The following is a 22964-nucleotide window of genomic DNA, read 5'->3' as shown; positions in this document are numbered from 1 at the left end:
TTTCTGGACATCTATGGTCATGTCTCTGCTGTCTGCATTCTGGCAAGTGGATCTACATTTTGGACCAAACTCACTTCTAACAGCCACTATATCTGCAACTACCTTTCCCTTCTATATATGTTTTCTCCTTTCAAGTATGAGACTGCCCCCTTCTTTCTGCTTGCTTTTCCTGTCTTCACCAATGTTCTGGAAGGCATGACCCTTTCATTCTGTATAGATTTTGCCCCTGCTTCCCATAGAATGAGAGCCTGAGTATTTGTGTGCATATTTTTAATTTGATCAGAAATACAGCTTACAGCTTACTGAGAATACATTAATATCTCACCTCCTGTGACTCCTTGGCAAGTCCCTCACATTTTGCATCTCTACTAACAACCTTCCTTTTCCCTACATTTAAAAATCCTTCTTTAGCATTTGCTCAAAAAGACAAAAATTGAGACTAGGTAGGGGAATTAATGATGAGACTTTTCTATTGTTTAGAAGTATTTAAAACTATTGCTAGCAACCATAGCATATAATATTCCCTCACGCTTTTAGAAAATTGATATCAGCAGCAACAGAAGAGATGGTTTTAGTTAATAAACTGGCAGCATAAGGAATACTCTATAAACTGGAGCACTAGCCACAAAAGGGAGAACATTTCTATAAAAAAAGGTGGAGTTTGGTAAATCTAAAGCAGATGCCAGAAGAAGTTGTTCCACTCTCTAAAATAATATTGAATTGAGGATTACTTAATTACACATTTATGGGAAAATAAGAAACAGAAGGAGTGGGAGAAAGAAAATTGTATGACTTTTGTCTCTTCTCTCCTTTGGGTTTTGTCATTGCCAACTCTGCAAAGCTGGCTCAAGATGTGAAAAGTAGAGGCAAGTATGTGCGTGCATGAATGAGGACAGAAGAAATCCTTCAACAGGAATCATTTCTTTAGCAAATGTGGTTTTCAAAAGGGTTGCCTGAATAGTCTGAATATAGGCCCAGACCCAGAGATATGAGGGGTGTTATGCTGGGGAAATGAAAAGGAAAATATAACTTTCCCCCCAAACACCTGTTATGGGAGTATCATTTTTCTGTATTGTCACTTTGTTCCACACTTAACCCCAAGATTTCTTTCCTTCTTCCTTTCCTTTTTCCTTTCCTTTCCTTTTTTTTGGTGGCTGGCCAGTATGGTGATCCAAACCCTTGACCTCGGTGTTATAACACAGTGCTCTAACCAACTGAGCAAACTGGCAAGCCCCCCAAGATTTCTTAAATAGCAAATACAGATGCTTTATCTTTCTCTCTTCCTTTGTGAAACTCTCAGAATGGTGTTCAGTAGAAGCAGCCTAGTAATTAAGAGAGCAAACACAGACTCCAGTTCTTCCTCTGTCCCTATCATGTCATGGTTTCATCATCTACTAAAAGGTGAGCGGTAATATTACCTAGCTCATAGGGATGTTGTAAAAATTAAATAAAATAATGGGTTAAAAGTCTTTAGTACAATAAAATTCTTATTTCTGCACCAGAAACATAGAACGTAATCACTAAATGTTAATCACTACCAAGTTAGTAGTCATCATCATACTGATAATAGCTCATTAGAATTTATTATACCTTAAACTCAGTTTAGAGGTGGAAAGGTGGGAGCAGGAGAAGTGGCAAAGCAAAGTAGAGCTACCTCAATGACATTTGACTCTGAATGTTATAAAACGTAAAATTTTACTTGCCTAGTAGATTATTTTTTGGATATTTCTATGAAATTAAATCTTGAAATGTACCATGATATTCATCATCTGTTATATGGCATGTCTTAGAGGAAGAAAAAAGTCATTGGAAACAAGGTACAAGTAAGTGTGGCTAGATTTAATTAAATATTTATAAACTGGTAAGAACTATTAACAGTTGACAAATGTTAAAAAAAATTCAGTATGTGTATGCATATGAAAGTGAGTACTCGTGCACAACAACTTGTTTGCTCTGGAATGGACAGCAATACAGAAGTATAATTGTCAACTATAAATTTACAAAAACGCTCATACAGTTTTTTTGAGATGATGGAATTCAGTAGTTTTCATTTCTTGAGATGTGGTTACGTTTTGGGAGAAATGAGTCTTATAGAGATTGTTAAAATTTAATTTAAACACAATCTTTCAATATGCACCAGAAGTGCTAAGAAGAGTACAAATGAGAGAGAAGTGAAAACTATCCTTGTGAAGTCATTATTATAAAGAGACACTCTTTGGTCCTAAAGAAGACCATGTCAACAATTTAAAAATTTTATTTTAGCAACTCATGGTCTTAAAGTGCTCATTTTTCTATGCTGCATCATCTTCTGCGAGGTAACTTACAACAAGGTTTTTATATTAGTTTTTTCAAGAAGTTTACAATGAGATTTATAATTTTAAAGTTTGCAATTATTTTGTGTGTATTGTAAAGCTTTTTACGGCCCTAGCAAAGAGGATTAGGGCAGAATGGTGTCCAAAGCCTTTTAAATTTGGGATGGGATATCTAAGAGGAGTAGAAGTTTCTGATAGAACAGCAAAAAGAAGCTGGATCATTCCGTTTGTATTTTGGGTAAATATGAAACTTGCTATTTCTAGGGTTTCCATTCTTTTATTTGTGGGTTTCCATTTAATAATTTCTTCCTCTCTCTTTTAATTTGTCTGATTTAAAAAACAAAACATAACAGTTCTTCAGCTAAAATCACTTTAGGGCACAAATTTAAAACCCCAGACCCAAGTAATTAACAAGCTTGGTGCAGAGCAGCAGCAACACATAACTATCAATAAAATGCCAATCTAAAGGGATATCTTGAAAAGTGCCTGGATGGCAGTGATTTGGGCTTCCGCCAAACTCCAGGAGCTAAGAGGCTGTACAAATACAGGCTTTTCGCAGAGAAGGCACTGCTGAGTGTTTCTACAGGGCTGAGTTTGGGAACTTTTGGTCATCATGGTGCTTAGAAAAAAGAATGATTTGATAGGTGCATATAGTCCAAAGTTTTTGAAACTCTATGATCACAGTAAATGTGCTGTGAAATAACCCTGGGACAAGGATAGAATCACCTGGTTTTTGGCTCCAATTATGTCTTTAAGTAATGGGGTCACTTTGAGCAAGTAACTTAAGATCTGTAAAATCTCTACCGGTTTAGTGATTCTGTTGTACCAGTTCTGACTCCTTATACAACATGATTAAATGGCATTTGAAAGCAAATCAACAGGTATCCTAAGCATACCTAATCACTACCCTACAGACATCATCTGGGAACCAAGAAATGACTGTGAATGGTGTACCTCTTTAGATTGAGGTCAATAGAGATAGGGACTATGTTTACCACAACCTTAATTATTCCATATTATCTAAGCTCATCCACTTGAATATCTCAGATCCCTTACAATCAAACCCTAACTCATTTAGCCATATTCTATTTTCAGTCTTCTCTTGAGAAAAAGACAATGCAGGGCCGGCCCGGTGGTGCGCTCAGTAGAGTGCGGCGCTTGGGAGTGCGGCGGTACTCCTGCCGAGGGTTCGGATCCCATATAGAGACCGGTCAGCTCACTGGTTGAGCACGGTGTGGGTGTGACACCGAGGGTTGTGATCCCGTTGCCAGTCACGAAAAAAGACAAAAAGGGAAGAAAAAAAAAAAAAAAGAAAAAGACAATGCAGTGTACCTACCTATTCTATGCATATTCTGTATAAATTCAAGCAATTGTTTATCGCAAATAAAACATTTTTACTAAACCTAAAACAATAATGGCAGACAATGGACAAAGAAAAATCACTTGAATATTTACCCACTAATTCTGAAACTCTGTGCAAAAAATCACAAGGGATTGTAGGTGTCACTCACAGAGATCCTGAGATTCTGCATTAAAGGTAAGCACCCAAGTGAGTTTGATGCTGATAATCTAGATACCGATATTTGGTTCTATTTATGGTATCATACATACATCATTCCTTATCAATGTGCCAAGGTTCTACTCATTAACTATGGATGTATCCATGGTCATTGATTAAATGACCATGATATGGCATGCCTCTCCTTTAGAAGACTCACCTACGATGTAACATACAGAACAGCTCATTGCTTTATAATAAACATGAGTATGTGAAAAGGAAAGCCCCGTGCTTACACAGGGTTAAGAACTCAATATACCATTACCTTCAGAGTGGAATAGGGAAGGGGTGGAAGCAGAATGTTGTGGTCAGGGAGGAGAAGGCGTTAGCATTCTAGGTAGGAAAAATTCTTTATGGGGCAGATTTAAACTTATAAGCGTTTATCATATTTCCTATGTGTACAAAATATAGAAAAATCAAAAAAAGTTTTCAAACATTTCTCAATCTACTGAGCAACATTCAAGACTGAAATGATAAGGTAGAAACATTGTTCTACTCGTTCCATTTGCAAGATATTTATGGTCAAGAAAACTTTTCTTATTTCATTACTGATTTCCATTCCCTAAGAAATGATAAAGATCTTAGATGTTCATAAGTCCTTCTGGAATTCAACCATAATCATTTTTTTATGCACATTACATTTCTGAAATGACTCAGATTAATGAGAATGTTTGATTAGAAAATCCACGAGTAATACTTTTATTTTAGATTAGTTGAATTATATTAAGTGTTCCTTATATTATTCATGAAATAAGATTATGCTAATCAGGTCATACCACGTGGTAAAACTGTAAAGTTTGATTAATTATTATATAAGCTTCCTGATCTTTTCTGTGGAGCTTAAAACTATAGAAAGAGCCTGTTGTATGTTTCTGCATAAAAAGTCAAATGCTTCCCAAAGGATAAATATATTATGCTTATTCGAATAAATATGTTATGGGAGGCACAATAGTATTTTTTTTAATAGAATGGGCTTTAGAGTCAGATGCTCAGGATTCAAGTAAGGACCCTGCCACTGAGTAAAATTGGGCAAATGCTTCCCCATTCTAAGCCTTAATTCCCTCATGAAACTGTGAAGTTAAGTGAGATGAGGTGTGTAAAGAGCTTAACCAGGGTCCAGGCTCTGGTGCATGTTACATAATGTTGGCCAGCATCTCCTCTTCCTCCTCCTCCTCCTCCTCCTCCTCATTGTTGTATATGAATATAAGAAATAGCAAGAAAACAAACAAAAAACAACCCAAAAGTTTAATTTAAAGTTATACATGTCCTCCTTTCTTTCCTACATATTTTGAGTTAGGTTATTCCTGATGCACCTTTTATCACCTCAAAATTCAGTTTCACTTTTCAGTTGTCTAATTGCTTACAATTAAAAAAAATTCTTTAGTTTGAAAAGAAAATGTATGTGAACATGTATTTATTAAGCCCCATTTCTAATTACTGGGGGAATCCTCAGTAACATTTTTTCCTTAATTTCACATTCAGCTTTTTCTATGTAGGACAGCCAAGTTGAAGGACTCCCCTGATAACTCTTTGAGGTCATTTTAGTGAGAAACACTGAAGTTTTCCAAACAGCTGGTATAGAACACTTCTACTGAAATTTCCGGTTTGGCTCAGCATCCTCAGTTTGAAAAGAATTAGTTTTCATAAACTTTGCAAAACTAAAAGCTTACTAATACTGAGGGAAGGGGGAGGGGAGTTAGGGAGAAATTGGTTAATGGACACAAAGAATGAATAAGTTTTGTAATGACGAATACGCCAACACTCCTGATTTGATCATCACATGTTGTACACAAATACTGAGAGTCAACTCTGTATCCCACAAAATGTAGAATCAATTATATTTCAAATTTCAAAATAAAAAAGGGAAAAAAATACTGAGGAGGATTGATGAATTGACCATCACACTAGTAGTGAAATAGAATTCAGACTGTTTCCATCTTCACTGTTTTAAAGATAATGCATTAGAAAAAAAAGGGTCTACAAATTGAAATTGGATCCATGGAAGGATTATTATAAATAATGAAATTTGAGACCTATGAGCTAAGCTTTGCATTTTTCCTTTGTGTCCCTCGTGTCACTTATTGCACTGCATGACCTCAGGTAAAGAAGCATGTTGAATTCTACTTGCTGGAAAATGGTGAAAGAAGATGATAAGCTGCTAGTGCACAGGTCTAAAAATCATTTTAGTGGGAGTGATACTCAAAAATAAATAAGTAAATCATCTTTCTTAGGAGCAGAAAAGAAGGTATGAATGAATTCTGCAAAGAGATAGTATTCTAATTGAACAGGATGTATGGTATGAAATTATAAGTGGAGTTGTATTTTCTTAGAGAATCTGAGTCCCGGAAGGCAGTATAGACTGGCTATGTTTAAGCAGTACCAATTGGAGGCAGTGTTGCCTCAGGCATAAGGGCATGTTCTTGAGAGACAAACTGGGCCTAGGTTCCTTTCCTTGTCCTGCCTTTAATTAGTTACCACAAGTTACTGTTCTTCATTTCCTCATTTGTGAAATTTATAAAATGGGATTAATAATGGTACTTCATGGGGTTGTTAGGATTAAATGAGAAAATTTATAAATGCTTGGCACAAACTTTGGCACAAAAAAAACCGCTTGTATATAATAAACGAGAACTGCTAATATTATTATCATTCCCTTAGCCAGTAAAGGATTGTCTAAGAGAGATGATGTGATTTGAACTTATAAGGTCTCTGCTTACATTATGTTATAACATTTATTTTAATTCTTCATTTCTTTGACCATTTTGTCCAAGAGCAACATAATGTGATACAGTTTATAGTATAAAAAATAAAAAATAGGACTTTGATATTTACATGGAATTTGCTTGCTCATTACAATAACTGATTAAGGAAATGGTACTTTGGCAAATGTCCTACTGACTTTAGAAGGGTTTTTTTTTTTCTTCTTTTTTTCCAGCGGCATCTGGCCAGTGTTGGGATCTGAATCCTTGACCTTGGTGTTATGACACCACACTATAACCAACTGAGCTAACCAACCAGCCCCTGTCTCACTGATTTTAAAAAGTTAGTTGAACATCACCTTATGACACTCTTTGAGCTGCTATAGTATTTGTGTAATACATGTGTGGGTGATAAACTACAGAAAGAGGAACGATATAAATTATGTGTTTGGTAAGTGAATCAGTTCAGCTATTCACACAATAAATTTACTTGTTGGATGAAATCAATCTAAGCTCATATGTTATAATGGCATTTTATATGTGTGTCATTCAAGAATTACTATGAATAGAGCTTCCAAGGTCTATGTGTGCTTAGAATATACTTCTCTTCCATATATGGTGCTTACGTTGTTTTGCTCTTTTCACCCTATTACACTTTCTCTTCAGTGATATAACATTGTAACCTAGACTCAGTCTCCTTTTGCCTTCTCTATTTTTTTTGTTCTCAGTGCCCTAGACACCTGCGGTGTAAGGTCATTAACCCCTTGGCCTTTGTAGAAATCAAAATATAATCTGTCTAGATGTATATTGATATTATTTCCTACAACTATTGAAATTTCAATAAAGGCCATTGTTGTCTCATGTGCTCTACAGATGTTGAGTACTCTTTGTGGAACATATTCAGTATTTGGTGTTGCTGAGGGACTGAATTTTGGTAAAAATAGAATTAAACAAAGAGCCCATAAACACTGTTAACAAACAATGATAAGACCAGTATTTCTTAGGCATATGAATATAGTAATGAGGAAAATATACTAATGACATAAAGGCCAATATGAATCGTATCTCTGAAAATACATACCTATTTTTAACATTTTTTTGGAGGTTTTTTTTTTTTCTTTCTTAACAAAAGTAAACTTCAAATTAGTTGACAATGTAATTTAAATGCCTTGACCCTTTGGCATTATGAGATTATAAGATATTATGGAATAAATGTTACTCCAAGGAATAAATCTACTAAAATATTTTCCTTTATTTCTTTATAGTCAATTTATTAGTTTAATGTAGTAATTTTAGAAAAATGTATAGTAAGCCCAAACTGATTCTCTCTACCACAGTGAAAATGAGGTCTCTTAAATATTTCGTGTAATCAAAATATCCAGTATTACTCATGTTATTCGTAAGTGTTGTGAGACTTGAGCTTTCCTGAAGGCCGTTGCTTAGCTAACCATGGCATGTTAGTGGGCTTAGTCCCAGGGGAGTACATCCTCCCATTTTTGGAGTCCCTGCTTTGTACAAGTCAGGAAACATTGCCTCCTCTCTCACTCCTCAGGGACTTAGATCCCAGGGGTTTCAGGCCTCTGTAAATAGAAAAGTTGCCCTGTTCATACCAAGCCTTTAATTGATTCAGTGGGCCTTTTCAATACAGACATGCAAAAAATGGTGATGGTCACGCTCCTTCCCTGAGCAGAGTAGCTGATTATCTGTGGAGTGCTTTACCTTCTGGCGGTAAAGCTTGGCACTGCAAACTTTAGAACATATTTTTTAAGGATTTTCATTCATTTCGAAGACTACTACTTTTGAAAGTCACAATTTCCCCTAGAAAGGTCTCTCATAATAATGTAATAAATCTACTAGTATTTTGACTTTACTGGTTTTCAAATTCACCAGTATTTTTGATTTGTCTAGTGTGTCATTTTCTCCCCAAGACAAACTAATCAGGGAAAAGATGCCAAAGAAGTTACTTTTATGTTTATGCTTTATCCACTGGTGGTACTTCAAGTGACGCTGAGAACTTTGTTCATAATTATTCAGTAACCTGAACAGTTTACTCATTCTATTTTATCCAATTTTTGAGACTTTTGGAGACTTTTGCCAAGTATCTATCTGTTCATCACAGTGCTAACACTGTCAAATAAACCTATGGGTGGGTAGGCAGAACGACATACAATCTTTTTCTCCAAGGTTACTTGATGGTTGTGTTTTTCTTATTTAACTCAGATATAGTGTTAGCTATGATTTAAATTTTAAAAATACAGATTTTAATTTGCAAAAATCCATCCAGATGTAGTATGGTATGATGCAAAAAGAAAGAAAGAAGGTAAACATTAGGCAGTACATCTGTACATCTTGTTAGTGTTGTCAAAGATAAAGGTCTGTGATATTGGCTATGCAACCATACTTAGGAGAGCTTCACTGTATAACAACAGAACATAGGTCCTGCACAGAGCTCAGTGAATTCCTGCCCTCCCCTTCTGATAAAGTGATGTCTAGTTAGACACCTAGGAAATCACTAGTAGAATATGAATAGAACTTGGAAGGGTAAGGTTTAAAGTGGGAGTTCAGGAAGAATAATGAATGACTTCTGAAACGCCAGGCATTGTGATTGGTGACGTACCCATGCTATTTTCTACTCTCTAGAGTCAGAAGACCCTTTCTCCCCCACGTTACCAAGACTCGAACCTGACAGAACCTCATTCTCCAATCTTAAAAGAAAGATGATGATCATCATCATACCCACCCACCCTGCCTCACCAGGGTGTTGTAGGGAGCAAATGTAACTGTTGAAAAGGTGCTCTGTAAACAGGAGACCTCTGAACAAGTATTCACAGTTATTCTGTATATATTTTTAATATCCTTCTTTACTTCTCAAAAGCTTTTCAGTCAGTTATTTGTTACTATATTAAGCAAAATTTGGAGAGCACATTTAGGAACAGAAAAATTTGCCAAAAAGAAAAAAAAAATAGTGTTGTGAAATTAAGGAGATATGTCATTGCCTGCAAAGGCTCTCACTCTAACTCTGAAAGTGATAAAGTGTGGATGGGGGAGATGGGAAGGGAGGGTTGCTGTCCTGAGAGCGGATACTATATAAAGAGGACACTGTTAAGTACCTTAAAATATTTACAGTGAAACCAAGTAAAAAAAGATTTGGAGAGTTTCTCCAGAATTCTCAGAAAAACTTAAAACTTGTAGTGGGTGACAATAGCTAAATCTCTAGGTATAGGGTAATGGTCTAGTTATTAAGATGTTTCAAAAGTAGGGCAAAACTCTATTTTATGACTCACTACAGAATATAATATACTATATCCAAAAGATGAATTATGGGTTTGAAATATCTGGGTGTTGTATACTTAGCAAATCAATGCTGCTCTGTTATTGAATGTCAGCTTTGCTTTTAGAATTCTTGATTATCTGGATAAACATTTCTTTAAGTTTTTTGGGGGGGGAGGGGGCACATATCTATGATTTAAAAAAAATTATTATCGATGAAAGCTGGAGGAGGCAGACTTTTAATGGAATTCTGGAGGGAGCACTCTAAAGGGTCCTATCCTAGGCCTCTCCACTAAATAGCCATGTGAATTTAAAATATGTTTATTATATTACATTATAAAGATGTAAAGCCTTTGGGCCTCAGTTTCCTCACATATCAAATCTGTATATTAGACTAGCTACTAAACAGGTCTCTTTCAACTTAAGAATTTTATTATTTTGTGAAAGCATTTCCTCCTCCTTCATTCCCCTGTGCTGAAGCTATGTAATGTATTCTTATTAATAGCACCTTAAAAAAAAATACTCACTTATTATGATCTAAAGATGTATTAACATAATAGCAGACGGGTATATACAAACTTGACAATTATGCAAATATAGTAGGTGGTCTGGTAGGCACTGTACTTCTTCACAAAGATTTGAGATGGGCATTGTTGTCTTTGCTAATCCTGGATTTAATGACTTGTTAATAGAATCTATTGAGATCTTCCTCCAGCCCTCCCATCAAGTTAAAGAAAACATTTTTGATTTCTCCCAGTTACTTTTTCCCATCCTCTGGGACCACCTATTTTCTTTATATTAGAATTTGATTTCCTTTGACATTGTGGCCAAAGGAATAATTGTTACCATATTTTACTAGTGATTTCCTAGGTGTTTAGCTAGACATCACTTTATCAGAAGGGGAGGGGAGGAATTCATTGAGCTCTGTGCAGGACCTATGTTCAGTTGTTACACAGTGAAGCTCTCCTAAATACTAGTTACATAGCCAATATCAGAGAGCTTTGTCTTTGACAGCACTGACAAGATGTACTGATGTATTGCTAAGTGTTTACCTGCTTTATTTATTTAGTTTCACATACCAAAGAGTGACACATAAGTAGCTAAACCCTCAGAACCAGGTCTACATGGAACATTTTAGTAGTCTGCCGACATGTCCAGTGTTTCTCCAGATTGGCTAGAGCCACATTATTTTAAATTATGCTTTGGGGCATTCATTTCTGTGTGTGTGCTATTAGCTTCCTTTTAATGATCTCTTTCAGATTCACCAACAGATACCTTATCTATGACCATCTTCAGAGGCTGCTAATTAAGTAATAATATTTAACTTATATAAATGTTTTTTTTAAACTCAGATTATAAACCTTTCCAATCAACTTAATTAGTTTGCAATAAATACTGTAATGCCATGTTACATAGGAATTTAACACCAGAAAAAAATTCAGAGTGGAGGAAAAATGTGAAACATCAGACCCATTTTGTGGCAAAAGCAATTGGTGTAAAAAGAACAATGAAATACTGAAATATGGTTAAGTGAATCATTAGTTGATCACCTTTTTCATAGGTTCCTAAATTGCTGGCCTAGAAAGCAGGTAACACTGTTTATTAAGCCATTAACAATAACCACTACCACCACCAAAGAAAAAAATCCACCTACTCATCAGCATTCTAACTCAGCATATTGCCTATGACAAGGGACACACTGAAAAGATGGCCCTTTGAAGCTTGTCTTGCCAGAAAGCTATTATTTCTTGTGTAGTTACATGATTGGGGAAGACCATGGTTAAGTCTTCCAGGCACGCTGTGTGTCCATCACCTGGCATTGGTAGATGCTGATCAAATCACCAAACTCACTGGCATACACTAAAGGATAACACTGCGAGCCTGGAGTGACTATATTTCTCAGATTCAAGTGGGTACATTACTGATCTCTGTAATCCACAAAATATGTATATGAGCTTTGCTAAGGTTAAAGAGTGAATCCACTGTTCTTTAGTGTCATTGATTATGATTTTAAAATAGGCTGGGTAAGATTTAAGAATGTGTGGGTTTGGTATGAAAAGTTTCCCTAGAAAAGGTCTAAGAAAAACAAATCAATACTGCAATGCTACATTATACAGGAGTTTGAAATCGGGAGGTTGAATATCTACTTCAAGTCTTTCCTCTTGGTTAGGGACTTAGGAGGCACCTCAAAATAGCACATCTGATCTGTTTCAAAAGCAGCACTTTTAATGAAAAGCAAAGCACAGAAAACACCTTTTCTTCTTTGTAATAAATCATTTTGTTTTTTTTTTCTGTGGATTGCATGTGGTGTTTGAGGCAAAGCAAGCAGGGCTGCCAATATTGCAAGCTAATGCTTCAGCACCTTTCATTTTTCACTCTGAGCAGGAACCCTCTTCTTAAACTTGTTCATTTTACGGAGGGAAAATCGAAGCCACTGGCACATTGTCAGAGCTGCTTTATTGTCATCATTTACAAAGGTCACTGAAATTGACTTCTTACGTTACATATTATAAACGGACTCATTTTTGACACATTTATGGGAAAGTGGCAAGGTCTAAGTGGCTGGTCTTTTGGTTTTGGCTTACTTATATTATAAACTAGGAAACCAATAATAACTGAAATCACAGATGTGGGAAAAAACAACAACAACACAGTTTCAAAGAAGCAGAGTCCATTAACTATTTGGTTAGTTGAAGTAAAGGAAGGGAGAAGAGAGCTCCAGAAGATGAAATGTAAATAATAGGTTTATTTTAATGTCTTCACAGGACCCATTAAAGGGGGTAGTAAATGTTTCCATGAACATCCTCAATTGGTGCTGTGTGTTTGAAAGCATATTCTAAGTAGCTGGATTCCTTTTACAAGATTGGGAGTAAAAATTAACCCACACTGTATTCCATGAATCATGGCTACATGGATACTCACAGAGTTTTCTGAGAGTAATTCTGTCTCAAAGGAATTACTTCTGAAACTAAAGATGAGAAATACAGCATACAGAGTGATATTTACAATACCAGGGCACCCTATTTTCAAGGTAGAGATTTTGAATCTTTACTTCTTTCCTTTTTATTTTTCACATTGTCCCCTTTTAACTAAATTAGAAAGGTTCTACTCATATTCATAGCCCGCTTTCACTAAAATTAGAGGCATGGAAACAAGGACATATTGTTAAAAATGAATAAATTAGAGCTGAAGTAAGCCATCCAGCTCAGTAACAGCGAAGGGAATATAGCAGTTGGTTTGAACAAGCTTCTTAAATAGCAAATGTACTTTAAAGCCATCCTGCTGTGATCCTGTTAATTACCAAAGAAGATTAGTACTCTTCTGGTTCGTGGGATCCTTTTACCTAGTGTGTGGCAGTTCCAGCTGCATTAGCAATCAGACATTTGTACTGTCCCTTCAGACCAGTGAAGGGATGTTATTAAAGGGAAGTCATTTACCTCAATCCATAAGATATAGCCTGGCAGAAATTCAATAACTGTTTGTGTTAGGCTCATTCTCCTACTCTGCTTAGTAGTGTTAGCTCTTGACATAAAACAGCATTTGCCCTAATCTCCATCCACTGGGTGAAAGAGAACAAAAATGCCCCGTTTGGGGGATTGGTTTCAAAACACAGAATAATGTGTGCTTTGCTTTTCATTACAAATACTGTGAGAAAAGAGAAAATTGCCCCCCTCCCCAATTCATGTCTCTCTACTCCCCTCTTCTCTCTGTTTCTCTGTCTCTCTCCCTGCCCCCTTCTTCTCTCTCCCTCTTCTTCTCCCCCACTGTCCCCTTCTCTTCTCTCTCCCTCCTCGTTCTCCTCCCCCAACACTGCTTTTTTCTCTCCCACGCACATCCTCCGATGGGCATTCAAGCTAGTAAGATGCATGTTGGAGAATCCCACAAACACAGCTAGTCACACACAGAGCCAGAGGGGTTTTGCATTTGAATTTTTTCTCAAAAGTAAAATGCGAAGAAAAATGCTCTCAGAATTCAGACAAGAAGAAAATACCTAAGGAGAATTTAGGTGTAAAAACACGAGCATCAACGAAACAAGAAATAGAGCACATTTAAATAGATATGTGTATTTTAAACTTACCTTGCAAAAGCGGTTTCGGTGCTAGACCACCTCCAGTGTCCCTGTGTGCTGGATCCCTCAGTTCCCTGGTTGAGATAATCGCATGGTTGTATTCTTGCCCCTGTGTAAATAGGTGCATATGCGTGTGTGTAATAAAGTATACACAAATATGTGCTATAGATATGCACACATGCAAGCAATCTTATCTCTGTATTCTAAAACATAAAGGAAGGCAGGAGGCTGCAGCTAGGTTTCCTTCTTTTTCCTGGAACTCTTTCTCTCAATCGGCAGGCTGAGGCTCTCAATCTAGTGAAGAGAGATCTTGCGAGCTGGCTTTATTTCTCCTTGTTTCCATGGTGGTTAGTGGTGCATCGTTCACCCGATCAGTTGTCACACTGACATGGTGCTGCCTGCTCAGCGGTCATTAATAACTGAGCACCCTCCACTCCCCAGAGAGGAGCCAATCGCTTCAGACTGCCAAGATGTAGCTCTCGCAGCTGCTCCAGTCTGGTTGGCTGAAACAACTTGTCTGTTCTATGACACTGCTGCTTAGGATGCAAATAAATGAAACGGGCTTGCATATTTTCCTAGGTATCTTTTTCTTTTTCTTTCTTCAGGGGAATGTCAGGAATTTTTTGACAAGTCTTCTCATTTTTAGGTTATCAGTCATTCAGAGAAACTGTGTTTCACTCTGAAAATATGCAGGGCACACTATTAATAAGGATTTACCAATATTAAAAACACCTGGTAGACTCACCTCTCCAACTCCCTCTCTGTGAAGTTCAGTAATGGCTATATTAAGAAGAGCAGCTGGAAAGTGTTTTGAGTGGCATTTGGTTCTCTATAGATTCTACTTAATTTAGCATACATGCTTGCTGTTCAATAACACTTTCTTCTTTTTTTTTAGCAATGACATTTGTTATCTAGATTAACCAGATTTTTAAAATAAAGCATATATTTGCCTCTCTGTAATTCACAACATTGAGATTTGAGTGGTTATTTAAAAAAATATGTATTTTCAATTGTATTCACTTCTCCATATGTGATGCAATAAATCTGCCAGCCACATGTGAACGGGTATGTGAGTGGGGGTGTTTGTGTCTGTATCTGTATGTGTGTGTGTGTGTGTGTGTGTGTGTGTGTGTGTTTGAGTTTGCGTGTGTAGGATGTATATTATATGACTCTGGGGGAATATTTCAGCAGTAATAAATCCTCAAAAAATAATTTCTCATTCTTAGGCCTATTAATTCTGAATAGATGTTTACCAGGAAAATATACTATATAAGTCACATATGTAAAACTCTTTTTGAATTACCAGAAATTTGGAAAAGAAAACAGTTAAATAATAGTTGTGTATATTCCTTAAAGAACACCCATGAAAAAATCGACCGCAGTTTTAAAAAATGCATGTTTTATAACCTTAATTAATATACTAGAGAAACATCTTGTTGAGAAGAATAGAACATGAGGATTAATTTATCAACAGGTCAAAAGCAGACTAGATTCATGACTCCAGCCCTAGTTTTGAGAGACTACCCTCTAGTGGAGTAAAAAGAAATCACATTTATTAGATTTACTTGAAGAAGAAGAAAATTTCACATCTAATTGCTCCTTAAATATTTAAGGAAATGACATAGACAAATAGTTTGCAGTTATTATTATAGTCATAATACCAGGAAGTTTAAAATACGTTTGTCTTTAACCATTAAATAGTTTCACTAGTTTTCTGTAAAAAGTTCTCAAATGCTTTATTTTTTTCTATAAAAATTTATTGAAATGGTTCCTAACCTTTTGATTAAAAAAAAAAGTGCAGGACAAAAGTAGATTTTCACTTAACCTAATAACACTAATTTTAGCATGTCATTGTAAGGTTTTATTCTTTACTAGACTCTCCAGTTTTTACTTAGAAAGCACATAGTGAATTCTGTAGATGTTAGGGGTTATGGTTGAGTTTTGAGGCTATTGAGTTAAAGTGTGTCTGTGTATAATTTAATGCACTTACAATAATAATAATCATCATCCTTTTTAACCCCCAATTTCAGTCTCTCCAGCTCTAATTTTTTGCATATTCCAAATCATTTCAACACTTGAAGGATTTATTTCCACATATACAATAATTATATTAAAATTATGATAATTATTTGAAAAAGGCATTTTAGTTTAATATCATGGTTCATTAAGCATTTTATTTCGGTTAATTGGTATGGACTGTATAATTGACCAATTTATTCAGTATTCAAACCAATCTGGAGTAGTCGAAAACTACTCCAAATCCTTGACTTTCACAGGGCTACCAATGCTTAAATAAGTGAAGGTAAGTTGTGATAGTCAAACAGATACATGTTTAACAGATAGATATATGGTTAACTGCTTTCTTGATTTTTAAATCAAACTAACAATCATACCTGATATTTTAAATTTCAGTCTCTTTCAGAAATCAATAAAAATCTTTAAAGTTTTAATTTAGTTAGAATTGAGGACTATTATAAATGCTACTTTATTTATTTTTTCTTTTTTTCTTTTTTTTTGTCTTTTTTCGTGACCAGTAATGGGATCGCAACCCTCAGTATTGCACTCTACCGAGTGCGCCACCAGGCCGGCCCATAAATGCTACTTTAAATTACAAATTATTTACATGATTTCCTAGGAAGTTGTTTTAACAAAATAATTACCTTTTTTTTGGAAGGTGGGGATGAGATCGTTCTTCCTATAATTGTCCTATGAATCCAGGCACATGATAATTTCAAAGATTTCACACTCATTTTTATAAAATTTAATATCATAGAGCATTAGAAATTAGATTCTAATGTGGGAGAGAAAATAACTCTGGCTTTGGATGAAAAAGATGAGGATTTTGTTCTTTGGTTTCCATCTTGTACAAGAACATCAGCAGCTTAGTAGAATCAGTGTGTGTTTCAGGTGCTTTTTCACCTATCAGGGACATCAGTCATTTACAGGAAATTTGAAAGGTGGCTCTGCTAAAAGGTACATGAGAAAGTTAATTAGGTATCACATCTATATAATGAAGTACCATATGAAGCTATTTAGTTGTGATGGGGTAAGGATTTCAGGGCTTTTCAGTTAATACAACTGTGAGTGGTCATCAAATGAGAACCATGAAATCTCAGAACTCTAATGTTCTAGAAGGTCAAGAAACTTGTTTAAGTGCACACTCTGGAACAAGAGAGACACGAATAGACCCCTCAGGTCTTCTAAGATTTATTCACCATATCATCTATCATCTACTGGTTCATTGACAGATATTTGCTTTTTCTGTTTCCCTTCTCTTTTTTTTCTCACTTCCTCTTTCCCTCCTCCTCTTTCTTTCTTTTTTTTTTCCCCTCTCAAGTTTCTTCCTTTAGAATCCAATAAAATTTTTCACATTGCAAATCCACTCTATTACATGGATGTGCATGTTAGCACCATTGCAGTAAATATCAGCAAGGTTTCCTAAATGAGTGTTTAGTTTTAAAGAAAATTTATTGAAATGATTTTAAAACATAAATGAATAATAACAACTTCTAAATTATGTTGAAATAATTCTGCCTTTATCTTCAAATAAAATATTGGGGTGCTAAATATTTATTCAGTGGTTGAAATTATTAATTTATGACTGGTTTATTGAAATTTTAAAATCCTGGGCTTTATTTACCTGTGTGCTTTTTGTTAGACAAGTATTCCAGACAGTGGGTAGAGTGCAGGTTCTGGGGACAAACTGCCTGGGTGTGAGTCCTTACCTTGCCACTTCCTAGCCTTGTGACCCTGAGCTGCCATCTCTGTTAAATATCATCTGTGCATCTCAGTTTCTTCCTAGGATTGCTCTGAGGGTTAAAATAGTTCATATGCATATAAAGCTTAGAAAAGTTCCTGAAACATAGAAGCCTGAATGGGTGTTTGATGGCATCAGTATTGCCTTATTATGGACATTGTTGTCTCCTCCTCCTCCTCCTCCTCCTCTTTCTCCTTCTTTCTTCTTCCTCTTCTTCATTTTTTTTTTCCAGTTTTTCCTTTGGTTTGGAATGCCCTTTCTACCTTCTGCTCCAAATCCTTGATTTTCACATGGCTACTATGCTTAAATAAGTTATTTCAGTTCAAATGTTCCTTCCCCTGTGGAATCTTCTCTGACCCTCTAACAAGATATGATTTCTCGTTTGACCCACAGTAGCATTCTTTATTCCTCTTATCACTTATCACTGTTTTTGGTATTATAATTGTTTCCAATATTTTAGCTTGTAAGATTCCCTTACAGGGGGTGTATGTCTTATGTCTTTAAGCTCCACAATACATAAAAAATGTAGAAAACATTTGTTGAGAACTAACACATGTCTGTGTGTGTTTTAAAAGTTATTTAATCTTCACAACATCTTTATAAGATAGATATTTTTATCTCCATTTGACAGAAACATTTGCTTAGAGAAGTTAGGTTACTTGCCCAATGTTCCTAAACTTAAATAATGGGGCTAAAATTTGAACTCAGTTTTGTCTGCTTACAGAGCCAAGGCTGTTTTGACTGCACAAGGCATTCAATATTCATTCGTAAAATAAATGAACGCTTGATTGATGGCTGAGCCAGCCAATTCAATGCAGTCAGCAACAAGGGATGCCAAAAATAAAATACTATTTTTAAAAAGACATGAATTTTATGCACTAGACAGTGGATGCTTTTATACAGCTATGGTTGTTCAGTGTTGATGACAAAATTTTTACTGCTGTCCCTATTTTGAGAAATAGAGCTCTGAAGAAAGGCAGTGCCTAGTTGGAAAGCTGAGTTGATATGCTCAGAAAACTAAATACATATGAGTGAGCCACTAATGATGAGGAGCTGAGATGGTGTTAGGAAGGTCTTCAGTGACTTTGTCCTTTGTAGTCTAATTCTGATAGCAGATTAGTTCTCAATTAGGTTTGAAACATGATTTAACCTGAATAGCATTGTTTGTTAGAATGTTGAACTAAAGCAAGTTGGGTCAGAGTTCTCATTTTCTTTCCCAAAGGTGTCTTGGAAAGTAGAATTGGAGGAAAAATGACCTTATTTTACTATAGGTCTTATTTTTAATGAAAAGTATGACTTCATTTGAAAAACAAGGAAATTCACAACCAAGAAAAAGAAAGATGTCAGAATTTAAGGAGACAAATTTGTTTCTCTGTCCCATCTTCAGATGCCTTTCTTCTTTCCTCTCTTTCTCCTTTTCTTTCTCTTTAGTTCCAAAAGGTCTCTCATCTTGGCTTCTCTCTCTGCCTCTCTTTATTCTTTTCTCTCAGACGATTGTCTTTTAATCCTTCTCTAGACATGTGACAAAAAAATGGCTGCTGTTAAGGTTACTCTGACGTACAGGGCAGAAATTGTGCGTGTGGTATGATCCACATTTGTAAAATAAATTTTTAAAACTGTACAGCAGGTAGATAAAAAGGTAAATAGGTAGACAGATAGGTAAATAGTTTATAAGTTGCTCAGAAATACTTAAAAATAAATATACTAAAAACCTAGATATACTAAACTAATGGTAGTAGTTATCTTTGATGGGGGTAATGGGTGGTGTAATGGATTATGTCCCCCTGAAACTCACCGAAGCTTGAATTGTGTCCTCCAAGATATATGTATTAGAAACTTGTCCCCCACTGTGACTGTTAAGAGGGTGGGAAATCCTATTATGGTAATTGAAAGTTGGGGCCTTGAAGAGGTGAGTAAACTGTAGGACCGTGCCATAGTGAATGGATTAAAAATGGTGATCAGGGGTGTGGTTCTGTGGCTTTAAAAGGAGAATGAATGAGGCCGGTACTTTCTTTGCTCTCCTCTGCTCCTCCATTTCACAATGTGATACTCTGCATCACTGTCGCCACCACCAAGACCCTCATCAGATGTGTTCCCTGGACTTTGGACTTCCTAGCCTCTGAAACTGTAAGCAATAAATTTCGTGTTTTTATAAATCACCCAGTTCCAAGTATTTTCTTACAAGCAATAGAAACAGACTAATACAGGTGGTTTTCTTTTCTTTTTGTATACTTTTCAAACTTTGAACAATCAATATATATTGTTTTTGTAGTCAGAAATAATAGTTATTATTTTAAAAATAAGATTTGAAGTTCTTCTGGGGTTGCATTTTACTTGCATGACTGGAGCTGTCTTGTTTAGTAAAATATCTAACCTTCTTAACTTAATATTCAAGTCCATCGACTTTGCAGTAATTAAAATAGCAATAAAAATAACAAGAGCAGTAATAGTAGACAAATTTTTTGAGTTCTTGTCATGTGCCAAGTAGTAAGTTAAGAATTTTTCATGAATTGTGTTATTCAGTCTTCCCTATTAGAATGCCAGATAACTATTAGCTTAGTTTTACAGATCAGAAAACAGAGAGACTGGCTGGTTAGCTAAGTTGATTAGATCATGGTGTTATAACGCTAAAGTCAAGGGTTCGAATTCCTATACAAGGCAGCCACCAAATAAACAAACAAAAAAGAAAACTGAGAAAGTTTGCCTGAGTGTGCAAAAAGTCACACAGTTGCTCATTAGTAGAGTCAGCCATCAAAGCAGTTTGTCTGGCTCCAAGGCTGACATTCAGAACCACTGTGATATACTAAGGCTGAGATGTTCCCCAAATTGCTGTCTAGTGTTTCTCTCTGTTCCTCACCTCCAACACATTCCATCTCTCAGCTGCTTCAAATGCCTCATCATTTCTTGAACATATCTTACATTTTGCATTCTTAGATGTTTGTTTCTTCTGTAAGCATACTAATTGTATAAAGCTTCTGCTCAAAAATCCAATCCTTTAAGAAAGTTGCCCATCTTAATGAAGATAAGTGTTTTCCTTATTTTATCACATTTTAAATTTATTTTATATTATTTATATTATTCCAACATATAATTTCAGTTTATGGCTTATTTGTGCCTAGATAGTAAGGAACTTGAAGGCAGAGAATATATCCTATTTGCTTGTATTTCCAGCAATACACTTTATAAATTAAAAGGTAATTGAGTGACTGAAGGAGTAATTTAGTACTCCTTTCCATGTGCTCATTTTTTCCCAAACATTTGTGTAAAATCAGAAGTTTGTTTACATAAAAGCTAAATCAAGAGAGTCCTTTCAAGGGAATAAGTTTTGTCAGATTGGTGTCTTCAGTTACACATGAGATTATTCATAACAGCTCTGTTAATTATGGGAGAATAGAGTGTATCACTTGATCTGGCCTTTTTCTTTGCTAATGACTTCCTATTTTCATCTTCTTTAATTAGTACTTATTAAATGCAGTTGGGTTCATATAACTCTACAGAGATTCTTGTAAGTTCTAGGCAAAATTAAACTCCAAAAACCAAGATTGCATGCAAATTTATATAAGTTCTAGGCAAAAATTAAGAACAAAGATGGCATGAGATATAACACTTTGTTCCTGCTGCAATATCCTTATGCAAAGTCTATTGGTATTTTCTTTGCTTTGACATTGGTTCTTTTGTAAAGGTGGGCTAGTGAAAATTACTAGTTTACATTTAAGCAAAAGGTCAAGGCAGGGATTTTTGAGAAAGAGAAAAAAACCTTTTTTGTCAGTGGAATATTTAGGCATCTAGTTATATTGCACCATCTAGAAGTTAAAGGGTCATTTGAATTTTCATGAATATTTTATGTCACTTTTACTTGACTTCTACTATATGGGAGAACAAAGATGGCTTTTATCATTCCCATCTAATTCTCTTTCTTCATTGATGGAGAGTACAGGAGGCCCAGAGCTAAAGTTCTGTTTAGTCTTTTAGAGATCATTTATAGAATTATTCCTTTTAGTGTAAGGAAGTGTTTTCAAGAATGAAAGCCACCCACTACAGTGAGTAAGGATGGTAAAAGAGATGGGAGATTCTTGTAGCTACAATCTACATTGATACCACTGCTGAATTTTTGGCTTGAAATCTTAAAATTATCTTTAACTCTATCTTTCACCCCTAATATATTCTACTTGGACTACGCGAATCCTCCCAATTCTTTTCACTTTTCCAGTCATTCAGTTGTAATCATATTTGCCATCCTTTCAGCTATTTCCCAGACCACTCTTCCATTTCCTTTCTGATCCAAAATCTAATCTTTCTTCAGGACCTGATTATTTTTATGATTCTCTCTGCTTGCAGACTACTCATTTTCTCACCTCTTAGGGCTGATTGTGTGTGTGCATGTGTCTTTATGGGGGATCATGTTTCTACACTTTCACTGGCTTCCCAACACCAGTTGCAATCCACTAATTATTTTACTCTTTCATATGGCAAATGATACTCTTTACTCTCCCACTTTGCTGTTACTTACCTATTTCTCGGTAGATTTGAGACAGAATATCTGGTGAACAATATTCTTATTCACTTAAACTGCAGCTAAAATCTTGGAAAATTTCAACTTTTAAGTATGAAACCAACCAAAAATTACTAAATCTTCTTAAATTAAAATAACTTTTACTTCCATTTCATTTCAGAGACCTATTACCAGGACATCCCCTTGACCTTCTTGGTAACTGGAATTGTTCTACTTCAGAAGTCTTGAACTTCATTATTCTGCTTTTGACCATAACCCACTATCCTTCTGGCTATTTTAGAACTGTGCTTAGCCTACATCTGCTTTTTGACACCACACATACCTCAAATCTGATGAGGTCAGTTCTCTCTTGGTTGCACTCATCTCTCTCCCTTTCCTGTCCACCAAGGTTGATATGTAACTACTGATGAGTCACCTTGATTCTCTTGCTCTCATCTTCCACTATACCTGTCCAATCAGAACCCTTGGACAAGGTCTTGAGGTATAAATTCCATTAATTTCACAACTTCCTGACCTAATATATCTTTATCCGATTGCATCATTATTTTTCTTTTTTATATTTTCAAAGGATGAGACTTTTTCTCGTTGTCAATCTATATGTCCTTCCCTTTCTTTCTTCAAATTCATCCACTTTTGTTTTCTCAGGAATTTGTCTCCAGAAGCCTTTCTCCTCATTCCACCTTGCAAAATTTCCACAAAATCCACAGACATGCCTAATTCTTACTCATAGTAAAATGATAACAACAACCCCCCTTTTTTTTTTTTTTTTTTTTTTTTTTTTTTTGT

At 35.5% G+C, this 22964-nt stretch overlaps 2 protein-coding genes across 3 annotated transcripts in view; one reads left to right on the top strand and one right to left on the bottom strand.

The window, feature by feature from the left end:
- LRRN3 (leucine rich repeat neuronal 3) overlaps positions 1–14320 on the bottom strand; it is a 31869-nt gene extending 17549 nt beyond the window's left edge. For both annotated transcript variants that reach the window (XM_008569587.1, XM_008569581.1), the window contains exon 1: positions 13918–14320. The gene's annotated coding sequence lies outside the window, so the exon portion shown is untranslated. The remainder of the gene's footprint in view (positions 1–13917) is intronic.
- IMMP2L (IMP2 inner mitochondrial membrane peptidase-like (S. cerevisiae)) overlaps positions 1–22964 on the top strand; it is a gene marked incomplete at its 3' end in the record, with an annotated part of 606103 nt that overhangs the window by 462042 nt on the left and 121097 nt on the right. The gene's annotated exons all lie outside the window — the stretch shown is intronic.

The sequence above is a fragment of the Galeopterus variegatus genome, unplaced genomic scaffold (genome assembly GCF_000696425.1).
Source record: "Galeopterus variegatus unplaced genomic scaffold, G_variegatus-3.0.2 Scaffold27, whole genome shotgun sequence".
Lineage (NCBI taxonomy): Eukaryota > Metazoa > Chordata > Mammalia > Dermoptera > Cynocephalidae > Galeopterus > Galeopterus variegatus.
This window is presented reverse-complemented; position numbering and strand designations above follow the sequence as displayed.